Here is a 23,629-nt window from a genome sequence, read left to right on the forward strand (position 1 = left end):
GGTGCTTTCTTCTGGCCGCTGGACTGTGGTTGTTGCGCCTGATAAGAATGTTGCTGTTGTTGTTGTTGCGGCGGTGGTCGGGGGAGCAGAGGTGCTCCATCATTCCGTCTGAGGTCGTCAGCCGCCTTCTTGCGGCACTCGCGTGCAAAGTGGCCCATCTTGCCACAGTACAGGCATCCGCCTGTAAGAAGAGGGCATGCTTGCCCGGGGTGAGGTCGTTCGCATTTGGGGCAGACATCGCCCGCCTGCTGCCGGGCGGGAGGGTTGCCCTGAGGACGCTGACGTTTAGAAGGAGGATATGGCTTTCTTCCACCTTCCTTGTTTATGAAAGAGGGTGGTCGCTTGGTTTGACCGCCAGAGGGATATCTTTTTTGATCGTTACCTGCAACGGGTGGCTTCTTGCTTTGGGTGCTCTTGGAGCGTTTCCAATCCTCAGTCAGGAGAGTGGCTGCAGCAACAGCTGCGGAGAGAGTTGATGGCAATCCGCGGATGAATTTACCCGCCCGCTCCCGATCATCAGCGAATAAGTTGGGGCAATGACGCTCCAACTCCTGGAACCTGGAGATGTAGTCTACCAGACTTGACGAGCCTTGGCAAAGTTCCAAGAACTCCACCTTTTTCCTCTCCCTCGCATGAGGAGGAAAATAGTTCTCCAAGAAAGCCTTCTTGAAAGCCTCCCAAGGAATAAACGAGTCTGTCGGGAACTGTATGTTCCGAGTCGTGTCCCACCAATGGCGGGCGGCACCCAAAAGTCTGAAAGTACCATAAAGAGTCTTCTTGTCTTCTGGGACTACCAAAACTTGGAAAACCCGCTCTACTTCCAATATCCAATTCTCGGCTGCATCGGGGTCAGGCTTGCCTGCGAAGGTTGGAGGATCGAGCTTTAAGAACTTTTCATATGATACTGTCGCAGGGTGGCTTGGTTCTGGGGTAGGTACTTGGTTGTGCGCTTGATTTCGCATGGCGCTAGCCAATGCGCTCAAAGATTCCATGATGAATCCCCGTTGATCTGACCATTCGTCAGACGAACCTTCGTTCGACCCTCGAACCATCCTTAAAATACCCAGATGATACATAAGTCAATACTTGAAAGAGAAGAGTAATATAAAAAAGTTTATCATATTTCCGAGTAATAGAGATTACAAAAGCCCAGCAGTGCTGGTATAAGAGGGCACTTACAAAAAGTTAAAACAAAAACTGTCCACGGGTACACAAACCAACGAGTTTAATATCCTTTAGGGATGATGAGAGTACTTCCTCAAGTACTCTCTTGCGATATTCGTGCGCCTCAACCCGCGCAGAGGGGGAAAATGATGCAAATCCTCATTTGGGACTCCTTGCCCGTGAAGAGAGTAGTAGGAGAGTAATGTGGTGAGGCATCCGGTGCATAGGGCGGCGAAGCCGGAGTGTATACCGGAGAATCCGGTATGTACTGCGGTGGAGCTGGTGTTTACATCGGGGAATCCGATATGTATAGCGGTGAAGCCGGAGTGTTTACCGGAGTATCCGATATATACTGTGGCGAGTCTGGGGATGGTGTGTAAATTTGTGAGTTGGGGGAAGGCATATGAGTGCGTGGAGCGATGTCCTGAGCACTCTCTAGGGGTAATATTTGTCCATCACACGATGGTGTGTCATAAGTACCCTGGACTGAGGATGCTGTGTCCTCCAGATCTTGTGCTGCAGTCCCCCTTCTATCGTATGCTTCACTGAGTTGACAATTATCCATCGTATGTCCTTCTTCGCCGCAGAAATTGCATCCCATCTGGGCTTGCCAGGGGGATTCTGCTTCAGAGGATTCCCGAGAAGTGTGTCGATTAACTAAAACATGATTTGGCACACGACTTCCTTCCCGAAAGTGCACTGCTGCCCATGTCGCGGCTAGCGGTGCCTGGTAGGTATCCGGAAGCGTAAAGCCCCAAGAATCCGCAAAAGTTGGAGGGGGCGGCCTGTTGGTCCAATGATCTGAACTGGTAGAAGAACGCTCAAGTCTTCCTACCACAGAGCTTCTGCCCCTCACAAAACGACAACGCGTTCTTCTTGCGCCCCTTCTGCGTCCCAATCTTTCACCATCCGGAGGGTTCATTTTCTTTGGACAAGAAAAATCCCAAATACTCATGTAAGGTATACTCTAGTCTAATAGTATAGAAAAAGAGAAATTAAATTACTTACAGCGTGATGCGGATGCTCGATGACTAAGAATCAATGTTTCGATCTGCTCTGATACCAAGTTGTAACGCCCCAAAATTTCGAACCTTATAAATTCCTTTTCTTTACAGAGTTTATTTCTAAATCAGCGGAAACGATTTCTTTTAAAAGAAAAAGGACGGGTTTGACAACCTTGGGCACGTTAGCGAGAAAACAAAGATTTACCATGGACGATCTGCAATAATACTTAGGAAACCATTCCTTCTATTTGAAGAGAGTATCAAGTTTGTACAAAATTTGGGTTTCCTCAAGGGGAAACCGTATCAAAAACCAAAAATGTCCAGGAGAAGCACTATGAGCAGAAACAGTGGATCCTTAAATCATCTCGCAGTCGCGCCATCGCCTGATGCACCTAATCGTCACCTGTACCCATGAGATGGGTTAGTTTTGTGAAAAACTAGCAGGAGAGTACAAAGACAGAAAGAACTAAATTAGGCATAGATAATTTATGCAGCAGGTAGTAACGAGCGAACTAAGCAGATAGACTGGAGGAATAAGGTAAGTACAACAAACTGAAAAGGGTGTGCATGCTTAATTTAGTTATTACTTGATAACCGGCCATGCAGGTACATACATGGCACGTGAGTCGAAACAGTCGAGTCCAAGCCGAGTGTTCATTATGTTAAGTATTTTAATATACCTCGGTTGTCTGACTGAATCCTATTCCTATGGAGACGACCGATGGTCGAGAGAGTAAGTCCCCAAGGCCTGATAGGGATGCATCCAACTTCTGCAGAAGTGTTACGCTAACTTATGTAGCTCCTATCCCTCCCCCTAACCTCCGATGACTGGGGAAAAACGGGTCTTTTGCCCTTTTTGAAAGCCATAAATGAACTGTCTATCGGAGTTGGTACCCTTCGTCCTCTCTCTTGACGAAGCAAGGTTGAATTGAGAGCGACGGGGTTTCTTAGCCGTTGCCTCATTGTTCATGCTCTGGTCCATTAGACCGAAACGAGCATCTTGCCTATGAAGGCGATCCCACTCTTATATGTGTTTTCAACAACCTGCACTAGGCATTAATCGAGGTCATAAGACTCTCTCATCCAATCGTCGTAGTACTAACATGTCTCGCATGTTTAAGAAGTACACTTACGAGAAAAGGGATACAAGTCCTTAATAGGAGCCTCGGGAGTGTGTTTCGCAAAGATATAATGTTTTTTAAAAACTATTTTAACATATCAAATCTTTCGAAACCACACACAATCTTGCCAACATAAGGCATGTGATTTTCTCGAATCTGACATCCGATGACGCAGTGTCTGGGTGCTATGTAAGTCACGACACTGGTTTTGGTAAATGAGTTTCACAAAGGAACCTATCACCCAACAACTTGGTCTTGCTCCAGATCAAGGGTTTTCCCAAAACGGGTGGAAAGAGGAATAGGTATTCCTCTCGAATACTCTGATTCTATGGCAAGGAAAAGAAACAAAAGATAATAATGCGAAAAGGAAGTGCCTGGGCGCGAAGCGCGACGGCAAACAGGAACTGCGAAAGCAAGGGACAAGGATCGCGAAACCGCGTCCTTGAATTAAAAGACAGTAAGTAGTAACTATGAAAGCAAAAGCCTGGGCGCAAAGCGCGACGGCAACAGAAACAGAAAGTGCGTAAGCAAAGGACAAGGACCGCGAAACCGCGTCCTTGAATTAAAAGACAATAAGCAGTAAATACGAAAGTAAAAGCCTGGGCGCAAAGCGCGACGACAAACTGAAATGCGAAAGCAAAGGACAAGGATCGCGAAACCGCGTCCTTGATTTAAAAGTGTACTTATATACATATAAGTATATAAATATATCATTAAGTCCTTTCGATTATCAATTATTTAAGCTTGATTTAATTATTTAAGTCCTTGTGCAACTTCTCCTACCTTGGAGTATTGCGAGAATGAAGCCGTCTACGAACGTAAGTGATCGTCGGTTTAGTTCGCGGGGCGCGAACGGGCTCCGTTGCGTAACACTGCAAAAGTACGTAGTTTAGCATGTATAAAATGAATATAGGTAGGGAGAAAGCTCGGTTTCTCCGCAACTCAATGCAGGGGTCATCGGCCCCTACTGTTATGAAAGAGAATGGGGTAGGGTCCAATGACCCATGCCACTAAAAGGAGATGGGTGCAGGGGCCATTGGCCCCTGTCGGATTTTTAAAGGAGGGCAAGGGCTTTCGTGTAATAACCCTGATTTTTATCAACTAAATAAATGTAGACTTTAAGTCATTAAGGTAATACACGAATATTTTATGGTTTTAATTATTTATTCGTAATTGGATCTTAGATAACCTATTTGGATCCTTGAAGTAAATCGGATTTTTATGAGACAATTTCTATAACACTTTAGTGAGAATTGAGGCGATGTTCGGATCCACAATATTGCATTTGGATCTTCGATATTAGAACTTCAAATATTAATCTGGATCCTTGAATTAAAATCATAGAGATCAATGTACATTTAGCTGGATCCATAATAATTCATTTGGATCCGTAGTTCTAAATCAGAGTATGATCAAAACTTCAGATTTCTGGATCCGAATTTATTAAAAGGATTGACGAAGCACAGTGGATCTTGGATCCATATTAATTTATGTTAATTTTTGGATAACGTAAATGGATCTATATTAACCTATGAAAGACCCACAAGATCGTATTGAAAAATAAACCAAATGTATTAAGAATATAATACTTTACCGCCTAAGAAAGAGATCCAGATCCACGAACGGATCCGGATAAGTCGAATAAGGATTCATAAAGGAACCATATATAGGTATAACAGTATATATATATATGTATATATATATATATAAATAAACATATCGCGTGGATCCATAGTCCACTCCATAAAGTTGTCACGGATCCACATCGCTTGAGGGACACGGATCCAACACGTGGTTGGATCCCGGGTCTCGGATTTGGACCCCGGCCCGCACCCTGCATAATGAAAAAAAAAGAAAAAAAAAGAAGAAGAAAAAGGCAACCCGATATGGGTTGCCCGATAAAACACAAAACAAAGAGAAAAAGGAAAGTTAGGGTTCAGTGTGAACCCTAACTGATATCGCATGGGAGGGGGTGGGCCGGAGAGCAGCCGCCGGGGGCAAGGGTAACGGCCTCCTCCATTTTCGGGAGGCCACCCTTCTACTAAAGAGGGATCCGGGACTCCTCTTCCTCCCGTTTCCTGCTCTCATCTCCCTCTCTGTTTCACACCGCCCCGCGCAACAGCAAGCCGTCGGCGCCGGCGATCCGGTTCTTGCGACAACGGCCACCTCCTGTGGTTTCTTACGCCGGTCAAGGTAGGACCTCTGTGCTTTTCTCTTGGGTATTGAGAGTGTCGAGCATGTTGAAGTGGGTTACAGGGAAGCCCTAACTCGAGCGACTGGGGTCCCTCTGATTTTCGGTCGCCATGGAACCCTGGCTCATGGCTGACGGAAACCCCGAAGTCGGAGTTGGGGGTTTCGACAACTGCGAAACCCGATAGTTGGAAATTAGGGAATCCGATATCCCAAACCCCTGATTTGGGAAATTTTGGATTTGTCCCACCATTAAAAGGTAATTGGCTTGTGTATTCTGCCAAGTATGGAAGGGGTTTTTCCCTGGATGAGTTCAATTTCTGAAGAGAGTAGATGACTTGAAGTCATGGAAACCGAGATTTTTCCGGTCTCCCTGAGTGGTGGTCTTCGGAGATAGTTTTGTTCGATAGGCCGAAGGGTAGACGAGCTACCTGGTGATTGCTGCGTGTGCTTTAATTTTTCCATGCACATTGTATCTCAACAAGCCGTTATTAGTGTCCTTGCCTCTAAGATTTATCTGTGATGGATAGCATGCTTCGGGAAATCCCAGTTAAAGTAGGACTCAGTATTTTTTTTTATGGTTCAGTTGAGGCAGTTTTACCACGTTATCATTAGTGGTCTGTCGGGTTTCCTTTTTTGTTCTCTCCTGTCATGGTGCTGAAATGAATTGTCTTTTACTTAAGGTACACTGATAAATAGGTTATTAGTAGGAATTGAATTGTTGTATGGATCCATGGCAAAATTGTGTTTCTAAGTTAAGTTCGGGGCCCAAGCTGTACGCCACACACTGTTCCGATTCCGGTCATTCGCTGTGATTTTCTGTACGTAGGGTAACAGGAATAACATGTATGTATAAGGTAGGTTAGGACTATGCGATGAACTTGGAAAAAAATGCGTATGCTTGGGTAAAGTGATGCATGGTTAAGTGCACTACAGATTCCTATACATGCTGAATTATTAGATGGAATCACTTGTGTTTTAATTAATTGTTAAATTGCTGCAAATGTACTAATGAAATACATATAAACACACACACACACATATATATATGTATATTTTTGTGTTATCATAATGACAAGAATGTGGGTTTGCAGTTGGATCAGAACATGTGCATATTCCTTTTGATTTTCACATGAGTAATCAATGACAACTTAACTGCTTATTATAATGATTTTCGATTTCACATAAAGCTGCCTGTACTCCATTATTCCAAAGGTCATGTTAACTGCCTGTTATTATGATATTTTGTTTTATATGAAATTTCATATTTAATCTGATGTTATTGTCTAGTTAGCTGCCTATTATGATGAGATTCTGTATCATAGGAAGCTGCATATTTAATTGATGCCTGTGTAACGGTACACTAAGCAAGGGCTCAACCTCTCCTATTAGGTTGCATGTCAAGCTGATCCTTAATGTTCTTTTTTATGCATAATGAGGGGCTATTCGAGTTACTACTTAGCTGTATAATGAAAGTCTGGATCTTATTGGAACAACCATGGGAGTGGTTGATATAGGTGTTTATTAGGTGGAATCAACCTTTTTAGTTACCATATGAGGATTTGTGATTTTCTGTTCAGGATATTAAGCTGCATGCAAATTTGGGGTTCAACTGCATAAGTAACTTGTATATTCAGTTGATATTTAGTTGCATATTAAGTTACACAGTTTATGATGTTAAATTGCATATTTCTTAAAAAGTTCCAATGCCCATTACATGTATATCATCTAGAAGGTGCAAGTGGCTGGTAAGATGCTTATTCTCCAATGTCCATATGCATGTTAAACTGTATATTTTTTTGAAGTACTATTGCCTAACACTACATAATTGCTGAAAGTATCAAATGCCAACTAAGCTGTATATCTTGTGGAATGTTCACATAAGAGTATGTTGGGAGAAATGTATATAGTTGTATTACCAAACTTCTAGGACTATACTACATGCTCAATAAAGGACACCAACAGTGTCTTTGCTAGTTGGCAGAGTTTTTAATACATGCCACCCTGTGTTGGGATGTCACAAGTCAAAACCTAATGGTACGTTGTGGCAATTTGCTATTGAAGAATACATAAAGAATAATAATGATGATTAATGAGGATCTGATAACCGAACCTATGGGTCGGTTTGTTGTGGACATATGAATGTCAAGCCAGTGTGTTGAGGGTCATACATAGACCATCGAAGTTATGATGTGGATCTACATGAAAATGAAAACATAATATTGTTGTCCGACCGGTTTAAAGGCACCGGGGCATTCGTGCTTGACTGGTTTAAAGACACCGGAACACTTTGAGTGGGTTATGCAATCAATATGATAAAGGATTTGGGACAGTTTTATACGCCTTGGTAAAATGACTAAGGTTGGGAATTCTACTGCTATGATAGTAGAAGGAAGTTGGGGAAATGCCCTATACTTCGGGAAAATAATTAAATAAAAAGATTAACCGACTCAGATTCGGGTTTACCTTGGAGAGGGTAGGTAGTACAAAACTCCGGGGACGTGTTTAACTGTTTCGAGCTAAAGTGACTCGTTGGTCCCCAGTCCTCGGAGTTAGGGGACCCAGACTACCAATATGTCCTAGGTGGTAGCTCTTTGTTCTTCTGCAGAAGTTAGGGATGCATCCTGTGTTTTGGTCTTGGCCTTTGGGAGTTTCTCTCGGTCACTGGCCGCTCCCTTGGGATTTCAGTCTCAGTTAGAATGTTCGGGTTAATAAAATACCCTCGAATAATATACCCCCGAACGTTTTCTTTTGAGATGGTTGCCTTGGCCCGTGTGTACCCGCGGGATAAAAAAAGATAAACATCAATTAGAACAGTTAGGTAACACTGTGATGGAGTCATTAAAGAGACATTTGCATATTTTTAGCATGCCTTATATTCAGTGCTTGTGATGAAACGGCATTCTAAAATGGGCAGATACGAGATACTTGAATACATCTTGGGGATATTACATAGATGTTATGCATGTTCCTGATAGTGCTGTTACAGAATATGCTTTAATTGCTTAATACCTGACTTGCTTAACTGTTGTAGTTCCATAATATGCTTTTCTTGGTTATTTATAATTGTTGCATAACCCACTTCTCTACTTAGTTATATGTATGTTATTGCTATTGCAGCGACTTCTATATGTGCTTTTGTATTGGCTGAAAATCACCACGACACCCACATCACCTACTTGACACATGATATACCTGCAAGAAAAATTACAGTTTTTCCAACTTAGACGTGGTAGTCTAATTCCAATAAATCTACTATTTTTCAGGTAAAGAATAGGGTTTATGAGCGGCTGCGGGATGAGGCATCAGATCGAGATTTTTGGATTTATTGTTCCAGGGATCGCTTGAGTTTATTGTAAATTTTAACTGTTCATATCATTTAAAACTCTGATGATTTTCATTAATACTGAAATGAAATAAATGTCTTGGGTTTTTCTTCACCGTAATGTCTCGAAATGTTTAACCTTATTTTTATTTCTTGTTTCCGCTGTTATATATAAAAAAAAAATCCTCTAAAATTTAGTTTAAAATTTCGGGGTGTTACAAATGGTATCAAAGCTTGGGAACAATAAATCAAAGATCACGGTCGTGCCACACCCTACAAGCGCTCTGTGAGTATGAGTTATTTTGTTTTGTTATTTATCATAATACTTGTTCTTTTATTTATGATTCTCATATGAGCATATAGGTGAACTCACCCCTACAATTGATTAATTTTCACTTATTAGGGAATGATACATAACGCCTACAAATGATTAGCTTTTAGGTTGTTGACTTATCACGCCAACAAATCATTAGTGTCAACCTACTAGGTGGATGTACCGCTCCTATATAGTTTCATTGTAGATGACCGAATTATGAGTGTCTGAATGGATCTATCATACTTATATAACATGATTGATGTGAGTATAATGGATATTTGACTAAATTTCTTAGTAGATATGTGCGTGTGTTTCATGTCGAAATAATTGAATATGATATAATGTAAGAATTATCAATGCACATAAAATGAGGAAATGATCTGAATGTCTCATATACATATATGATTGGAAACTTATCTGCATAACTCGAACTACGTAGAAGTTACGTGTCTTGAGGTTTAGTTGGTTCTTGATATATACATGATCTCATTGTATAGAACCCATGCTTTGGGTACGCATGCTTCGAGGTTAGATTTAAAAAATGCAATGTTCCTGGTGGCAATGATATGATACATAGGATAATAGGCTTTTGCATGATATGATTGAAATACCATAGCATGCAATATATGCTTAAGTTCAATAGTGAACTATGATCCATGGAACCATAATGGTGAAAGGTGTAATTTTATGATTTATGTGCCAAATGAAGTAATGATGCATATTGATGATATATATGTTTGTGCCCATATTGGTGATTACCGACTTTGAGAGCGGTAATTTGTAGTATCACTATTTTGGCACCTATTGAGGACCTTTTCCATAAAGGATTACCTGTGAGGGTGTGTATGACTAAGATCGGGTAATCCGGCTAGAGCGGTGGATCTCCGTAAGGTAATATATTGTCCAAGAACGGGTAGCCGCAAAGAAGGTAAATTCCTATGAGGAAGTGTATTGTCTAAGACCGGGTATACCATCTAGGGCGGTAATTTCATGTGAGGTTGTGCATTTTCTAGACCAAGTGATTCGACATGGATCTTATTAATCTTTAAATAATAAAGAGTTACGGTAAATTGGGAGAAATTGCTGAGATTGATTGATACTGCCAGTTAGAAATAAATAGATTTGGTTTTAGTTAGAGCAAAAATTAAATCATTATTAATTTTAGATCTTGATATAATGACATGTTTGCGTCTTGTGTGAATAGAAGGGCCACTCTTTGAGAGATTCTAGACCTTGATTTGAGGATATGTTTGGGTGTTCTGTGAAAAGATGGTACCATTTTGAGAATAACTTCTTGAGCAAGGTTATGACAGGTGACAACTGGCCACGCAAAACCTTGAGAATTAGGAATAAGTGAAGGTTATTCAGGACAAAAAGGTCTGTTAGAAATAGTGAGGACAACAAACAACGTTGTGATTTTGATAAAATAAAGAAAACTCCACCCAATAATCAAGAACAAGCTAAAGGAATAGCACGTCGTGTCTATCAGTTGTGACTAAACAAGTATGAAGTAGTGAACATACACTATAATTGTCTTAGGTTAAGACTTTCCTGTTATTTAGTACGTTGTCGCCATCAAAAGAATCATGTATGGCTTTTTTTTTTTTTTTACGAAACCGACTTTTAGCTCCAAACGTCACTTAGAAACTCATTGTGCGTTGTTCTGCTCCTTATATGTTGGGATATATGTTGGGAGCTTGCACATATACGTGCATCCTTGTCGATACCAACTCCCTCAGACTACGATATCCACGGGAATACTGCAATGAAATTTCGAGGACGAAATTCTTTTTAGGGGGAAAGGATGTAATAACCCTGATTTTTTATCAACTAAATAAATGTAGACTTTAAGTCATTAAGGTAATACACGAATATTTTATGGTTTTAATTATTTATTCGTAATTGGATCTTAGATAACCTATTTGGATCCTTGAAGTAAATCGGATTTTTATGAGACAATTTCTATAACACTTTAGTGAGAATTGAGGCGATGTTCGGATCCACAATATTGCATTTGGATCTTCGATATCAGAACTTCAAATATTAATCTGGATCCTTGAATTAAAATCATAGAGATCAATGTACATTTAGCTGGATCCATAATAATTCATTTGGATCCGTAGTTCTAAATCAGAGTATGATCAAAACTTCATATTTCTGGATCCGAATTTATTAAAAGGATTGACGAAGCACAGTGGATCTTGGATCCATATTAATTTATGTTAATTTTTGGATAACGTAAATGGATCTATATTAACCTATGAAAGACCCACAAGATCGTATTGAAAAATAAACCAAATGTATTAAGAATATAATACTTTACCGCCTAAGAAAGAGATCCAGATCCACGAACGGATCCGGATAAGTCGAATAAGGATTCATAAAGGAACCATATATAGGTATAACAGTATATATATATGTATATATATATATATATATAAATAAACATATCGCGTGGATCCATAGTTGGATCTATTTGGATCCGACCTTCGGATCCACTCCGTAAAGTTGTCACGGATCCACATCGCTTGAGGGACACGGATCCAACACGTGGTTGGATCCCGGGTCTCGGATTTGGACCCCGGCCCGCACCCTGCATAATGAAAAAAAAAAGAAAAAAAAAGAAGAAGAAAAAGGCAACCCGATATGGGTTGCCCGATAAAACACAAAACAAAGAGAAAAAGGAAAGTTAGGGTTCAGTGTGAACCCTAACTGATATCGCATGGGAGGGGGTGGGCCGGAGAGCAGCCGCCGGGGGCAAGGGTAACGGCCTCCTCCATTTTCGGGAGGCCACCCTTCTACTAAAGAGGGATCCGAGACTCCTCTTCCTCCTGTTTCCTGCTCTCATCTCCCTCTCTGTTTCACACCGCCCCGCGCAACAGCAAGCCGTCGGCGCCGGCGATCCGGTTCTTGCGACAACGGCCACCTTCTGTGGTTTCTTACGCCGGTCAAGGTAGGACCTCTGTGCTTTTCTCTTGGCTATTGAGAGTGTCGAGCATGTTGAAGTGGGTTACAGGGAAGCCCTAACTCGAGCGACTGGGGTCCCTCTGATTTTGGGTCGCCATGGAACCCTGGCTCATGGCTGACGGAAACCCCGAAGTCGGAGTTGGGGGTTTCGACAACTGCGAAACCCGATAGTTGGAAATTAGGGAATCCGAAATCCCAAACCCCTGATTTGGGAAATTTTGGATTTGTCCCACCATTAAAAGGTAATTGGCTTGTGTATTCTGCCAAGTATGGAAGGGGTTTTTCCCTGGATGAGTTCAATTTCTGAAGAGAGTAGATGACTTGAAGTCATGGAAACCGAGATTTTTCCGGTCTCCCTGAGTGGTGGTCTTCGGAGATAGTTTTGTTCGATAGGCCGAAGGGTAGACGAGCTACCTGGTGATTGCTGCGTGTGCTTTAATTTTTCCATGCACATTGTATCTCAACAAGCCGTTATTAGTGTCCTTGCCTCTAAGATTTATCTGTGATGGATAGCATGCTTCGGGAAATCCCAGTTAAAGTAGGACTCAGTATTTTTTTTTATGGTTCAGTTGAGGCAGTTTTACCACGTTATCATTAGTGGTCTGTCGGGTTTCCTTTTTTGTTCTCTCCTGTCATGGTGCTGAAATGAATTGTCTTTTACTTAAGGTACACTGATAAATAGGTTATTAGTAGGAATTGAATTGTTGTATGGATCCATGGCAAAATTGTGTTTCTAAGTTAAGTTCGGGGCCCAAGCTGTACGCCACACACTGTTCCGATTCCGGTCATTCGCTGTGATTTTCTGTACGTAGGGTAACAGGAATAACATGTATGTATAAGGTAGGTTAGGACTATGCGATGAACTTGGAAAAAAATGCGTATGCTTGGGTAAAGTGATGCATGGTTAAGTGCACTACAGATTCCTATACATGCTGAATTATTAGATGGAATCACTTGTGTTTTAATTAATTGTTAAATTGCTGCAAATGTACTAATGAAATACATATAAACACACACACACACATATATATATATATATATATATATATGTATATTTTTGTGTTATCATAATGACAAGAATGTGGGTTTGCAGTTGGATCAGAACATGTGCATATTCCTTTTGATTTTCACATGAGTAATCAATGACAACTTAACTGCTTATTATAATGATTTTCGATTTCACATAAAGCTGCCTGTACTCCATTATTCCAAAGGTCATGTTAACTGCCTGTTATTATGATATTTTGTTTTATATGAAATTTCATATTTAATCTGATGTTACTGTCTAGTTAGCTGCCTATTATGATGAGATTCTGTATCATAGGAAGCTGCATATTTAATTGATGCCTGTGTAACGGTACACTAAGCAAGGGCTCAACCTCTCCTATTAGGTTGCATGTCAAGCTGATCCTTAATGTTCTTTTTTATGCATAATGAGGGGCTATTCGAGTTACTACTTAGCTGGATAATGAAAGTCTGGATCTTATGGGAACAACCATGGGAGTGGTTGATATAGGTGTTTATTAGGTGGAATCAACCTTTTTAGTTACCATATGGGGATTTGTGATTTTCTGTTCAGGATATTAAGCTGCATGCAAATTTGGGGTTCAACTGCATAAGTAACTTGTATATTCAGTTGATATTTAGTTGCATATTAAGTTACATAATTTATGATGTTAAATTGCATATTTCTTAAAAAGTTCCAATGCCCATTACATGTATATCATCTATAAGGTGCAAGTGGCCTGTAAGATGCTTATTCTCCAATGTTCATATGCTTGTTAAACTGTATATTTTTCTGAAGTACTATTGCCTAACACTACATAATTGCTGAAAGTATCAAATGCCAACTAAGCTGTATATCTTGTGGAATGTTCACATAAGAGTATGTTGGGAGAAATGTATATAGTTGTATTACCAAACCTCTAGGACTATACTGCATGCTCAATAAAGGACACCAACAGTGTCTTTGCTTGTTGGCAGAGTTTTTAATACATGCCACCCTGTGTTGGGATGTCACAAGTCAAAACCTAATGGTACGTTGTGGCAATTTGCTATTGAAGAATACATAAAGAATAATAATGATGATTAATGAGGATCTGATAACCGAACCTATGGGTCGGTTTGTTGTGGACATATGAATGTCAAGCCAGTGTGTTGAGGGTCATACATAGACCATCGAAGTTATGATGTGGATCTACATGAAAATGAAAACATAATATTGTTGTCCGACCGGTTTAAAGGCACCGGGGCATTCGTGCTTGACTGGTTTAAAGACACCGGAGCACTTTGAGTGGGTTATGCAATCAATATGATAAAGGATTTGGGACGGTTTTATACGCCTTGGTAAAATGACTAAGGTTGGGAATTCTACTGCTATGATAGTAGAAGGAAGTTGGGGAAATGCCCTATACTTCGGGAAAATAATTAAATGAAAAGATTAACCGACTCAGATTCGGGCTTACCTTGGAGAGGGTAGGTGGTACAAAACTCCGGGGACGTGTTTAACTGTTTCGAGCTAAAGTGACTCGTTGGTCCCCAGTCCTCGGAGTTAGGGGACCCAGACTACCAATATGTCCTAGGTGGTAGCTCTTTGTTCTTCTGCAGAAGTTAGGGATGTATCCTGTGTTTTGGTCTTGGCCTTTGGGAGTTTCTCTCGGTCACTGGCCGCTCCCTTGGGATTTCAGTCTCAGTTAGAATGTTCGGGTTAATAAAATACCCTTAAATAATATACCCCCGAACGTTTTCTTCTGAGATGGTTGCCTTGGCCCGTGTGTACCTGCCGGATAAGAAAAGATAAACATCAATTAGAACAGTTAGGTAACACTGTGATGGAGTCATTAAAGAGACATTTGCATATTTTTAGCATGCCTTATATTCAGTGCTTGTGATGAAACAGCATTCTAAAATGGGCAGATACGAGATATTTGAATACATATTGGGGATATTACATAGATGTTATGCATGTTCGTGATAGTGCTGTTACAGAATATGCTTTAATTGCTTAATACCTGACTTGCTTAACTGTTGTAGTTGCATAATATGTTTTTCTTGGTTATTTATAATTGTTGCATAACCCACTTCTCTACTTAGTTATATGTATGTTATTGCTATTGCAGCGACTTCTATATGTGCTTTTGTATTGGCTGAAAATCACCACGACACCCACATCACCTACTTGACACATGATATACCTGCAAGAAAAATTACAGTTTTTCCTACTTAGACGTGGTAGTCTAATTCCAATAAATCTACTATTTTTCAGGTAAAGAATAGGGTTTATGAGCGGCTGCGGGATGAGGCATCAGATCAAGATTTTTGGATTTATTGTTCCAGGGATCGCTTGAGTTTATTGTAAATTTTAACTGTTCATATCATTTAAAACTCTGATGATTTTCATTAATACTGAAATGAAATAAATGTCTTGGGTTTTTCTTCACCGTAATGTCTCGAAATGTTTAACCTTATTTTTATTTCTTGTTTCCGCTGTTATATAAAAAAAAAAATCCTCTAAAATTTGGTTTAAAATTTCGGGGTGTTACAAATGGTATCAAAGCTTGGGAACAATAAATCAAAGATCACGGTCGTGCCACACCCTACAAGCGCTCTGTGAGTATGAGTTATTTTGTTTTGTTATTTATCATAATACTTGTTCTTTTATTTGTGATTCTCATATGAGCATATAGGTGAACTCACCCCTACAATTGATTAATTTTCACTTATTAGGGAATGATACATAACGCCTACAAATGATTAGCTTTTAGGTTGTTGACTTATCACGCCAACAAATCATTAGTGTCAACCTACTAGGTGGATGTACCGCTCCTATATAGTTTCATTGTAGATGACCGAATTATGAGTGTCTGAATGGATCTATCATACTTATATAACATGATTGATGTGAGTATAATGGATATTTGACTAAATTTCTTAGTAGATATGTGCGTGTGTTTCATGTCGAAATAATTGAATATGATATAATGTAAGAATTATCAATGCACATAAAATGAGGAAATGATCTGAATGTCTCATATACATATATGATTGGAAACTTATCTGCATAACTCGAACTACGTAGAAGTTACGTGTCTTGAGGTTTAGTTGGTTCTTGATATATACATGATCTCATTGTATAGAACCCATGCTTTGGGTACGCATGCTTCGAGGTTAGATTTAAAAAATGCAATGTTCCTGGTGGCAATGATATGATACATAGGATAATAGGCTTTTGCATGATATGATTGAAATACCATAGCATGCAATATATGCTTAAGTTCAATAGTGAACTATGATCCATGGAACCATAATGGTGAAAGGTGTAATTTTATGATTTATGTGCCAAATGAAGTAATGATGCATATTGATGATATATATGTTTGTGCCCATATTGGTGATTACCGACTTTGAGAGCGGTAATTTGTAGTATCACTATTTTGGCACCTATTGAGGACCTTTTCCATAAAGGATTACCTGTGAGGGTGTGTATGACTAAGATCGGGTAATCCGGCTAGAGCGGTGGATCTCCGTAAGGTAATATATTGTCCAAGAACGGGTAGCCGCAAAGAAGGTAAATTCCTATGAGGAAGTGTATTGTCTAAGACCGGGTATACCATCTAGGGCGGTAATTTCATGTGAGGTTGTGCATTTTCTAGACCAAGTGATTCGACATGGATCTTATTAATCTTTAAATAATAAAGAGTTACGGTAAATTGGGAGAAATTGCTGAGATTGATTGATACTGCCAGTTAGAAATAAATAGATTTGGTTTTAGTTAGAGCAAAAATTAAATCATTATTAATTTTAGATCTTGATATAATGACATGTTTGCGTCTTGTGTGAATAGAAGGGCCACTCTTTGAGAGATTCTAGACCTTGATTTGAGGATATGTTTGGGTGTTCTGTGAAAAGATGGTACCATTTTGAGAATAACTTCTTGAGCAAGGTTATGACAGGTGACAACTGGCCACGCAAAACCTTGAGAATTAGGAATAAGTGAAGGTTATTCAGGACAAAAAGGTCTGTTAGAAATAGTGAGGACAACAAACAACGTTGTGATTTTGATAAAATAAAGAAAACTCCACCCAATAATCAAGAACAAGCTAAAGGAATAGCACGTCGTGTCTATCAGTTGTGACTAAACAAGTATGAAGTAGTGAACATACACTATAATTGTCTTAGGTTAAGACTTTCCTGTTATTTAGTACGTTGTCGCCATCAAAAGAATCATGTATGGCTTTTTTTTTTTTTTACGAAACCGACTTTTAGCTCCAAACGTCACTTAGAAACTCATTGTGCGTTGTTCTGCTCCTTATATGTTGGGATATATGTTGGGAGCTTGCACATATACGTGCATCCTTGTCGATACCAACTCCCTCAGACTACGATATCCACGGGAATACTGCAATGAAATTTCGAGGACGAAATTCTTTTTAGGGGGAAAGGATGTAATAACCCTGATTTTTTATCAACTAAATAAATGTAGACTTTAAGTCATTAAGGTAATACACGAATATTTTATGGTTTTAATTATTTATTCGTAATTGGATCTTAGATAACCTATTTGGATCCTTGAAGTAAATCGGATTTTTATGAGACAATTTCTATAACACTTTAGTGAGAATTGAGGCGATGTTCGGATCCACAATATTGCATTTGGATCTTCGATATCAGAACTTCAAATATTAATCTGGATCCTTGAATTAAAATCATAGAGATCAATGTACATTTAGCTGGATCCATAATAATTCATTTGGATCCGTAGTTCTAAATCAGAGTATGATCAAAACTTCATATTTCTGGATCCGAATTTATTAAAAGGATTGACGAAGCACAGTGGATCTTGGATCCATATTAATTTATGTTAATTTTTGGATAACGTAAATGGATCTATATTAACCTATGAAAGACCCACAAGATCGTATTGAAAAATAAACCAAATGTATTAAGAATATAATACTTTACCGCCTAAGAAAGAGATCCAGATCCACGAACGGATCCGGATAAGTCGAATAAGGATTCATAAAGGAACCATATATAGGTATAACAGTATATATATATATGTATATATATATATATAAATAAACATATCGCGTGGATCCATAGTTGGATCTATTTGGATCCGACCTTCGGATCCACTCCGTAAAGTTGTCACGGATCCACATCGCTTGAGGGACACGGATCCAACACGTGGTTGGATCCTGGGTCTCGGATTTGGACCCCGGCCCGCACCCTGCATAATGAAAAAAAAAAGAAAAAAGAAGAAGAAGAAAAAGGCAACCCGATATGGGTTGCCCGATAAAACACAAAACAAAGAGAAAAAGGAAAGTTAGGGTTCAGTGTGAACCCTAACTGATATCGCATGGGAGGGGGTGGGCCGGAGAGCAGCCGCCGGGGGCAAGGGTAACGGCCTCCTCCATTTTCGGGAGGCCACCCTTCTACTAAAGAGGGATCCGAGACTCCTCTTCCTCCTGTTTCCTGCTCTCATCTCCCTCTCTGTTTCACACCGCCCCGCGCAACAGCAAGCCGTCGGCGCCGGCGATCCGGTTCTTGCGACAACGGCCACCTTCTGTGGTTTCTTACGCCGGTCAAGGTAGGACCTCTGTGCTTTTCTCTTGGCTATTGAGAGTGTCGAGCATGTTGAAGTGGGTTACAGGGAAGCCCTAACTCGAGCGACTGGGGTCCCTCTGATTTTCGGTCGCCATGGAACCCTGGCTCATGGCTGACGGAAACCCCGAAGTCGGAGTTGGGGGTTTCGACAACTGCGAAACCCGATAGTTGGAAATTAGGGAATCCGAAATCCCAAACCCCTGATTTGGGAAATTTTGGATTTGTCCCACCATTAAAAGGTAATTGGCTTGTGTATTCTGCCAAGTATGGAAGGGGTTTTTCCCTGGATGAGTTCAATTTCTGAAGAGAGTAGATGACTTGAAGTCATGGAAACCGAGATTTTTCCGGTCTCCCTGAGTGGTGGTCTTCGGAGATAGTTTTGTTCGATAGGCCGAAGGGTAGACGAGCTACCTGGTGATTGCTGCGTGTGCTTTAATTTTTCCATGCACATTGTATCTCAACAAGCCGTTATTAGTGTCCTTGCCTCTAAGATTTATCTGTGATGGATAGCATGCTTCGGGAAATCCCAGTTAAAGTAGGACTCAGTATTTTTTTTTATGGTTCAGTTGAGGCAGTTTTACCACGTTATCATTAGTGGTCTGTCGGGTTTCCTTTTTTGTTCTCTCCTGTCATGGTGCTGAAATGAATTGTCTTTTACTTAAGGTACACTGATAAATAGGTTATTAGTAGGAATTGAATTGTTGTATGGATCCATGGCAAAATTGTGTTTCTAAGTTAAGTTCGGGGCCCAAGCTGTACGCCACACACTGTTCCGATTCCGGTCATTCGCTGTGATTTTCTGTACGTAGGGTAACAGGAATAACATGTATGTATAAGGTAGGTTAGGACTATGCGATGAACTTGGAAAAAAATGCGTATGCTTGGGTAAAGTGATGCATGGTTAAGTGCACTACAGATTCCTATACATGCTGAATTATTAGATGGAATCACTTGTGTTTTAATTAATTGTTAAATTGCTGCAAATGTACTAATGAAATACATATAAACACACACACACACACATATATATATATATATATGTATATTTTTGTGTTATCATAATGACAAGAATGTGGGTTTGCAGTTGGATCAGAACATGTGCATATTCCTTTTGATTTTCACATGAGTAATCAATGACAACTTAACTGCTTATTATAATGATTTTCGATTTCACATAAAGCTGCCTGTACTCCATTATTCCAAAGGTCATGTTAACTGCCTGTTATTATGATATTTTGTTTTATATGAAATTTCATATTTAATCTGATGTTACTGTCTAGTTAGCTGCCTATTATGATGAGATTCTGTATCATAGGAAGCTGCATATTTAATTGATGCCTGTGTAACGGTACACTAAGCAAGGGCTCAACCTCTCCTATTAGGTTGCATGTCAAGCTGATCCTTAATGTTCTTTTTTATGCATAATGAGGGGCTATTCGAGTTACTACTTAGCTGGATAATGAAAGTCTGGATCTTATGGGAACAACCATGGGAGTGGTTGATATAGGTGTTTATTAGGTGGAATCAACCTTTTTAGTTACCATATGGGGATTTGTGATTTTCTGTTCAGGATATTAAGCTGCATGCAAATTTGGGGTTCAACTGCATAAGTAACTTGTATATTCAGTTGATATTTAGTTGCATATTAAGTTACATAATTTATGATGTTAAATTGCATATTTCTTAAAAAGTTCCAATGCCCATTACATGTATATCATCTATAAGGTGCAAGTGGCCGGTAAGATGCTTATTCTCCAATGTCCATATGCTTGTTAAACTGTATATTTTTCTGAAGTACTATTGCCTAACACTACATAATTGCTGAAAGTATCAAATGCCAACTAAGCTGTATATCTTGTGGAATGTTCACATAAGAGTATGTTGGGAGAAATGTATATAGTTGTATTACCAAACCTCTAGGACTATACTGCATGCTCAATAAAGGACACCAACAGTGTCTTTGCTTGTTGGCAGAGTTTTTAATACATGCCACCCTGTGTTGGGATGTCACAAGTCAAAACCTAATGGTACGTTGTGGCAATTTGCTATTGAAGAATACATAAAGAATAATAATGATGATTAATGAGGATCTGATAACCGAACCTATGGGTCGGTTTGTTGTGGACATATGAATGTCAAGCCAGTGTGTTGAGGGTCATACATAGACCATCGAAGTTATGATGTGGATCTACATGAAAATGAAAACATAATATTGTTGTCCGACCGGTTTAAAGGCACCGGGGCATTCGTGCTTGACTGGTTTAAAGACACCGGAGCACTTTGAGTGGGTTATGCAATCAATATGATAAAGGATTTGGGACGGTTTTATACGCCTTGGTAAAATGACTAAGGTTGGGAATTCTACTGCTATGATAGTAGAAGGAAGTTGGGGAAATGCCCTATACTTCGGGAAAATAATTAAATGAAAAGATTAACCGACTCAGATTCGGGCTTACCTTGGAGAGGGTAGGTGGTACAAAACTCCGGGGACGTGTTTAACTGTTTCGAGCTAAAGTGACTCGTTGGTCCCCAGTCCTCGGAGTTAGGGGACCCAGACTACCAATATGTCCTAGGTGATAGCTCTTTGTTCTTCTGCAGAAGTTAGGGATGTATCCTGTGTTTTGGTCTTGGCCTTTGGGAGTTTCTCTCGGTCACTGGCCGCTCCCTTGGGATTTCAGTCTCAGTTAGAATGTTCGGGTTAATAAAATACCCTTGAATAATATACCCCCAAACGTTTTCTTCTGAGATGGTTGCCTTGGCCCGTGTGTACCTGCCGGATAAGAAAAGATAAACATCAATTAGAACAGTTAGGTAACACTGTGATGGAGTCATTAAAGAGACATTTGCATATTTTTAGCATGCCTTATATTCAGTGCTTGTGATGAAACGGCATTCTAAAATGGGCAGATACGAGATACTTGAATACATATTGGGGATATTACATAGATGTTATGCATGTTCGTGATAGTGCTGTTACAGAATATGCTTTAATTGCTTAATACCTGACTTGCTTAACTGTTGTAGTTGCATAATATGTTTTTCTTGGTTATTTATAATTGTTGCATAACCCACTTCTCTACTTAGTTATATGTATGTTATTGCTATTGCATCGACTTCTATATGTGCTTTTGTATTGGCTGAAAATCACCACGACACCCACATCACCTACTTGACACATGATATACCTGCAAGAAAAATTACAGTTTTTCCTACTTAGACGTGGTAGTCTAATTCCAATAAATCTACTATTTTTCAGGTAAAGAATAGGGTTTATGAGCGGCTGCGGGATGAGGCATCAGATCGAGATTTTTGGATTTATTGTTCCAGGGATCGCTTGAGTTTATTGTAAATTTTAACTGTTCATATCATTTAAAACTCTGATGATTTTCATTAATACTGAAATGAAATAAATGTCTTGGGTTTTTCTTCACCGTAATGTCTCGAAATGTTTAACCTTATTTTTATTTCTTGTTTCCGCTGTTATAAAAAAAAATCCTATAAAATTTGGGTTAAAATTTCGGGGTGTTACACTTCGAGGCCCTTGCTGGGTGTTAAAATAAGGTGGGGTAGGAGCCTTCGGCTCCTGCCAGCTTTTCTTTAAAAGAAAAGGGGCCGATGGCCCCTACCAATGAAATGAATAGGGTGGGGGAGAGTGCAGGGGCCAAAGGCCCCTGCCGAACCCTTGCTCGCCAGAAAAGAGACAAGGGCCTCTGGCCCTTGTCGGTTAAAAGAGGAGCAGGGGCCAAATGGCCCCTGCTGGGTTTTTTTCCAAAAGAAGGGAGGCAGCAGCCAAAGTGGCTCCTGCTTCTCTTTTAAGGAGAAGAGTAGGGGCCATCGGCCCCTACCAAAAGAGAAGGGCAGGGGCCTATCGGCCCCTGCCAAAAGAGAAGGGAGAGAGCGCAGGGGCCAAAGGCCCCCTGCGGCTATCTAAGAGGCGGCAGGGGCCAATGGCCCCTGTCGTTCGTGGAGGAAAAAAAAGGGGGGGCAGGGGCCGATGGCCCCTACCGGAAGGTGAACAGAAGGAGGGGGGGGGGGGGGCAGTCGCAGGGGCTTTTGGCCCCTGCCTGCCGTAACAGGAGAGGAGGCAGTGAGGGAGGGGGCTCACCTGCGGCTGCCGGAGAGAAGGGAGGACGCCGGGGAGGTGGTTGCCGAGGAGGGAGCTCGCCGGAGAGGGTGGCGCCGTGAAGGGGGGGGGGGGGTTGGCCTGCGTCGGCAAAGGGAGAGGGAGATGGAGTCGGGGGAAGAGAGAGCAGAGGGGAGAGAGACGAGAGATGAGAGAGAGAGTCGGGGGGGGGGGTCAGGGGAGGCTCGTAGGCCCTCCCCTCTCCCCTCTCGTCTTTTAATAGGGAGGGGGCGCACACAGGGCCCGCCCCCCGTGTCGCCGGAGAGGCCCCCTGCCATGGGCTGCCAGTCCCCTCGAAAACCCTTTTCGAGGGGCTGGCACAGGTTGGATCCTGGTCGGGTCTGGACCCGACCCGAGTCCGATAAAATTTTTTTTTTAAACTGGTTTTACATTCATAGTTGCAATATCGTTCGTGTTATCTCCTGTAAGGATGATGTCATCCACATATACCACCATAACTACTATGCCTGAGTTAGTTTTCTTAATAAATAATGTGTGATCTAACACTGATCTATTAAAACCAAACTTTGATATCACCTCAAACAACTTTTAAAACCATGCCCGAGGACTTTGCTTTAAACCATATATCGCCTTTCTTAATCTACACACCTTCTGACACTCCCTCTCAACCTTGAACGCAGGAGGTTGTTGTATGTAGACTGTTTCAAACTATTCTCCATTTAAGAATGCATTTTTCATATCTAGCTGTCACAAACTCCATCCACGGTGAACAACTACAGAAAGAACAAGACGAATGATGCCCATTTGTGCCAAGGATAAAAGGTCTCAAAGAAATCAACCCCATATGTCTGA

At 40.6% G+C, this 23,629-nt stretch overlaps 1 protein-coding gene across 2 annotated transcripts in view; it reads left to right on the forward strand.

The window, feature by feature from the left end:
* The window catches only part of LOC149820860 (U-box domain-containing protein 44-like), a 145,559-nt gene that overhangs the window by 22,187 nt on the left and 99,743 nt on the right, over positions 1–23,629 (forward strand). The window lies entirely within an intron of this gene.

This window comes from Nuphar pumila, chromosome 12, assembly GCF_984573655.1.
Source record: "Nuphar pumila chromosome 12, dmNupPumi1.hap1.1, whole genome shotgun sequence".
NCBI classification, from domain to species: Eukaryota; Viridiplantae; Streptophyta; class Magnoliopsida; order Nymphaeales; family Nymphaeaceae; genus Nuphar; species Nuphar pumila.